This window comes from Camponotus floridanus, unplaced genomic scaffold, assembly GCF_003227725.1.
Source record: "Camponotus floridanus strain SB8 unplaced genomic scaffold, Cflo_v7.5 scaffold69, whole genome shotgun sequence".
Classification (NCBI taxonomy): domain Eukaryota; kingdom Metazoa; phylum Arthropoda; class Insecta; order Hymenoptera; family Formicidae; genus Camponotus; species Camponotus floridanus.
The window spans coordinates 800567-806977 of NW_020229837.1; positions in this window are offsets into that span (position 1 = coordinate 800567).

Genomic DNA, 6411 nt, shown 5'->3' on the forward strand with positions numbered 1-6411 from the left:
AGAGGAAATGCTACATGGAGGGAAAAGATAAGGGATAAAGTGTTACACGTATTGAAAAATATGGGAGGGAACAAGATGGATGAAATATTCAACCAGAGCGAGAGGAATACAGGGAAGCGAGATGAGAATATTAGAAGTGAGATAGACAAGAAAGAAAGGGATGAAAGAGAGAAAGGATATAACACTATAAACTTGTATCCAATGGGAATTGTGACCGCGAGCGAGACGGAATCAGAAATGTACATGTGAAAGATATATAGGACGAAAAGAAGAGGGAAAAAGGGACGAGAAATCCATGAAAGATCGAAACAAGAGTGAGAAAAATATTTTTATCGAGAAAATAATAGAAATGTCAGCATGCAGAACGAAATGCAAAAGTTAGAAAAAGGTGAAGACATGTGTATTAATAGAAAGATACAATAAGACCTATATATTTTAGACGCTTATATTCTGCGACAAAAAATTCAAAATTAAAATCTATTTATAATTTTATGTGCCATATATTCTATATATGTATATCCTGATATATATTTTGTATATATGATGTTTCACTATTTCGAATATTTTCTATATATTTGTATATTTATATACATATTTCTATTCTATTTATTATATTATACAGTACATAAAATTATACATACAATTCGGTCTCGAATCTTATCGCAAATTACAGATAGTTTAAAGCGGGTTTCAAAGAGAAAAATGGGGAGAGAGATAAAAATAACAAAACAAATCGAAATAAAAGAATTGCTTAAAGGAAAAGGAACAAGTGAAATGCATAGAAATGCAGCTAACAATAAGCCACAAGGAGACAAAAATACAAAGGTGATCAACGCATAGAGCAGATCCTGTAGAATGAGAGGGCGGATCGAGAGAATAGAAGGGATGAGAGAATCGAAGTGGGGGAAGACAAAGAGAAGAGCGAGATGGAAAACACATGAGAGAGAAAGACAGATTTGGAGGAAAGGAAAGAGCTCAATGTGAAGGCAAGTTGTGGAAAGAGCAGGAGTTTCACATACGATAGAAAGAGAATATGTGTAACCACTCCTAATGTAGATGTAAATAAAGTAAGAAAGAGAAAGATTCGGAAAGGAAGGGAAAAAGGAAAAATGAACGTCGGGAGAAGAAAGAGAGCGAAGACGACGAACAGAAAGAGAGCGAAGAGTGAAATTATTAGAGTTAGAGATAAAGCCAGAAAGAATGAAGCTAAAAGACAAGGAAGCAAGAGAGATAGCGCCCTATCGAGCGAGCATTTGCCGCAAGGAGTAGGTGGATCCACGTACTACGTGGAGAAGCGAAAGGTGGCCGATGGTTTTGTTTTTCCCGGCGACGCTCCTGAAGAGTGCCCGAGGGAAAACGGATCTACAAAGGGATATAAGTAAGTACGACCGAAGCGAAAAGAATCGGCAGCATAGATGTGGATTAATCGATAGAGCGTGAATGAGGGAGAATGTTTTCAGTCTGTTTCTGCGCTTTGAGATTGATGAAGATTGTTTTTCTTTTATTTCTTGCTATCCAAAAATGTCGTTTATTACATAATAAATAAAGGAATTTTAGAAGCAATGACTTATTACAGCTGTGCCTTGTCGCTTGGAAATATTTAAAAAGATTTAGGAAGAAGAAATATTTTGCTTTGCGAAATTAATATTCTTTTTGATAACGTGATAATTCTAATAATATAATAATTCTTATATTATTATGTTACAATTATGTACTATTAGTAAATAATTGCAAGACAGATATTTAATCTTTTTATATGTAAATAGAGGTCTCATAGTTTTATCGGAATATAATATTTTTGTCAAAGTTCTTGTCGATAGTTATACGATGTTTTGTCATTTCATGTCGTGGTTGTAAAACAGGATCTATCTGGTATAAATTTCCTTCCAATTTCGTATATGTATCCTAGCAAGGTTCCATATGTTGTTGCTTTTTATTATGTGGGAGATACAAATGGCCTGTAAAAGTCGCAATTTGATTCCTAGATTTATAGCACGGCTATAGATTGGGATTGATGGCAAGAAAAATCTTATTAATCTTATTTAAAGTAAAGTTAGACATAAGGGTTTGCAATATTAGTGCATGTAAATATTTATATTTATTTTCGTTTTGATATATCGATAATACCATCCATTAATCGTATAATATATTTTATAAAATGTTTATATATAAATATTATATATATATATATATATATATATATATATATATATATATATATATTAAATCTAGCATAACATTATATTCGATATTTTAATTAATGTCATGCTAGATTTAATATATCGTATTTAATTTAAATATTTAAATATTTAAATTAAAAAGATAACAGTTTATTTGAACGACTTAATCAAATTAATGTTTTCTTAGTGTACTATATTTATATCCTAATTTTTTTTAAATATTATATTATATATATTTTATATATATTTTATATATATATTTTATTATGATTATAAATTATTAGAAATATAAATATATTATACACACATATATATATATATATATATATATACATACATATATATACATATATAAAAGGATTATATATTCTCTTAATATATTATTGCATTATTTTAGGAGCAATTTATAAATGTCATAAATGTTTGTACCGTTAATACGATAACATTCCATCAACAATTTTTTTCTTAGAGAAATAACAATATAAAATACTTCCCTCTTATTTATACATTTTTTAAATATATTTATAGTTTACATCTTTTCTGCAGAAACTTTCTAATTAACGAAGAAGATTCTCTCGAAGAAAATTTTTAAAATATTTCTGTGTTTCGGTTTATACTTTTTCTCGAGCATCTTATACTCGCAATTCTAATCCAGTTGGATGAAAGTAGAATGTCATGTGTTTGAAGAATGAAATTTCTTTTCCAACGTTATATACAATTATGCACGTGTCGCGTGGGTTTGCTACTTTTCTCGATCCGAAAGGATCTCCAGGCACCTCTAACGGTTAGATTGCCTGGCGCAAAATGAAATTACATCGAATATCAAGACGAACTTATAATGTAGAATTCCCCTTTTCCCTGAGGAATAGCGGATTACCTAGGAAGAGGATACCGATATTCTTAGCAAGCCGCAGCCTCCCCTTAGAGGTTTCGTAACACTATACTTATCTCATATTCGTGGGATTCGTAAGGTAGTATGTGCATGAATAATACAATTATCTCACTAATTCTATTTTTTTATTTCCTAATATAATCCCTAATATATAATCCCCATATCCTTATTAATAATTAGTGAACACTCGCTCAAAGATTGGAGAGAGCAGCATCCGTTGTAATTTACAAGTTAGTTGGGCGCTAATATGGCTTACCTACTACGACAACAGAGTTCCGAAAGATTAATATAGATGGGGCTTACACCAGATATTAAGTGAAAACCACCCTCTGAGAGTATGCATATAAATACTACGCAAGAAAGATAGATGTAAGTTTAAATATTCTATTTCACATAAAATAATATAAGATTGATTTTCTATAAAAAAACCTGAATAAACTAAAAAAGTAAATAACTTTATTTTTAAATCGTTCTTTATGAGAATTTATTAAAAACTAACAGAATATATATAATCATGAAAGTACGAGACATGCAAGACAATTTAGAGAGTTTCCGAGAACAATTGCTAGTAATTGTAATAATAGTTTGAATCAACGAAATTGATTAATTATTGAAGAATAAACCGCGTTGTAATCAAATTAATAAAAACAGAAAACATAGTTTACTAAATTAAGTTTCAAGTTTCACAAGAGTTTAATTACAGTATCTAAATAATTTATTTTTAATCAAGCTTTGAGTCCATTTTATACTATTCTAAAAAAGTACCTACGTTTCTTCAGAAAAACAATTTCTCTTATTATTATATTTTCAGGATTCTTACAAATAATATATTAAGAACATCAATGCAAATGCTTCCATGAGCATAGCGATAGTTTAGCTTTTAATGCAAAATAGTGTTTAAATACAAAACAAATTCCGCAAAAAGCATTTCACGTCAGTGTCAATGATGCCAGTTTATACAGGTTTATGCAATCTCAAGATAAACCATCTCTTTACAAGTTACTAAATTATTCAGGTAAGTAGGAAATTAAAAGAGAAATTGTTGGAGAAGATAAACAGTAGAGGCGGAAATTTGATACTATTATTATTGTTATAAAGCGAGAATATAAGTGTTGATTTTAAAATTATTTCTCAAAATTCTTGTGCGATATTTTTTTCGTTATTCAATTTTCTAGCTAAAGATCAAACGCATCCAGTTTTGGAGGAAAACATTTCTATATCGGAAGAACCTGCGAACACAGGCATTGATTTTATATGACCGAGATTTTCTTATGCTTGGCGAACTTTGCAACGAGACGAAGAATTCCCACTTATGAAAAATTTTCTTTCTGAAAAAAAGTTTTATTGGTTTTATAAAGTCTCCTTTTCTTTTTGTAAAGAAAAATAACTTTAAATTAAGTACGGCTTTTTATAAATAAATCAGTTAGCTTAAAGATAATGGCATCTTAAAAAAGACAGCTTCACTCTATAAATATATCGCTAAAAAGAATTGATTTTTTAATACTGGGTATAATAGACGCAATATTTATATAAGTAATTTATATAAATAATTGAAATATTTTAAACTATTTGTATTTCAAATATGTTTTTGTGTATTTTAATGCAATAAAATACCAAAAAGAATTTTTATATATTTATAAATTATTAAATTATTATTTTAAATATTTAAATTATATTAAAATGTTCTGTAATATTTTTAATTTCTGTAATATTTAAAATTTATTTTCGAAATAAATGGATTTATTGTAAAGCTATTATTAAATCCTTTTCAGTTTAATTAATGGGAAAAAAACTCATCATTCCATATAAAATTTTATTTTATATCAATTATTCTTCTGTAATTCTGTATCAAATTAATTCGCCTATGTCAAGGAAATATGTTGGATAAAAAATTAAATGGCTTATCTAAAGCATAATAAAAGGCAGCAAATCGCGTATTGAAATCAAGTAGTACCTAAGAAGTTGAGGTTCATTGTGTTCGTCCGTATTTAACCATTATCGAATATAAAGCGAAGCTTGAAAAGAGTTTCTCTATACCCGTGCAATTTAATTATGTCCGGACAATCGAACGATTATTGATATTTAGAGGCTTTCCTCTTTGTCATGCAGCTCGAATGAATATTAATTGAATATCTTATCTCTCCATCCTTCTACAATTACATTTCTTTTTATAAAAAGGGGAAATCTTCAAAAGACATCGAGGAGTAAATATGTTCTCTTTAGTAGTGTGGGAAAACCCTCCTCTTTACCTTCGTGTTGAGGAGGACTCCGAGTATCTCGCGAAAATTACTTCTAGAAGCATCAATTGCATAACGGGAATCGTGACCGTATATAATATTTTTGTCTCGAACGAGTGCAAAAATAAATTATTCGCTGCTGCGCTAAATTAATTGTTTCGTGGCAGAGAATTATAAATAAATTGAATATATAAATTAAAATGTAGAAATGATATATATGTGCGTATTTTTTATTTTTAGAGAAAATACACTTTAAAATATCGTATTTTTAGAGAAAATATACTTTAAAATATCGTATAATTTAAACAATAATGATTATTCATTTCGAAACATAAATTAATTAAAATAATTACAAAAAGTATATTCACATATATGCTCATATTTCTATAACAAGATATTTCTTTGACAACATTTATTGTAAAAATATATTTTATTACGCGTTAACGTAATAAATTATTTAAATAAAAATAAAATATTTTAGCTCACGTAGGAAATAGTTATTGGTCCCTGGACTCTCGGTGCGTAATATTTTTACGACTATGATACGGACCATTTACGTGCCGTGAAACTTATAAGTGCCCGGTTTTCCTAGGTAAAGTTTCTCGTTAAAGTTACTTCGCAATTCAATCTCGAATGAAGTTAATTATGAGATTATTCAAGAGGATGTAACATGTGCCACATCAAACGCACAATGTGATAAACTATTAATAAACACTAAAAATGTCATGTATTTTTCCACACAAGACATAAACTTAATATAAATTATTTATATAAATTATTAAAAAATTTTATTCCGTTTTTTTTTACGTTATTATTTCTGATGTCAAACGAGCTTTAAAATCACACATGAATGCGGTGACATTACAAAGGTAGAAAAAAAGTTGTCTCAAAGGGAAAGAGAGAGTAGGTCATTCGAAAAGATCTGTTGATGGTTCGATGATAGTAGAAATGACGGATTTAAATCACTGCAAGCCTAAAAAAAATTGTAATTTCAAGCGCGGCTGTTTGAGAATTGCGGAACCTGGTTTATTTCTAGCGACTTTAAAGTCTCGTAAAGCGATGCGAATGCAATGGAGAAAAAGTCTTTGACGAGACTTATCCA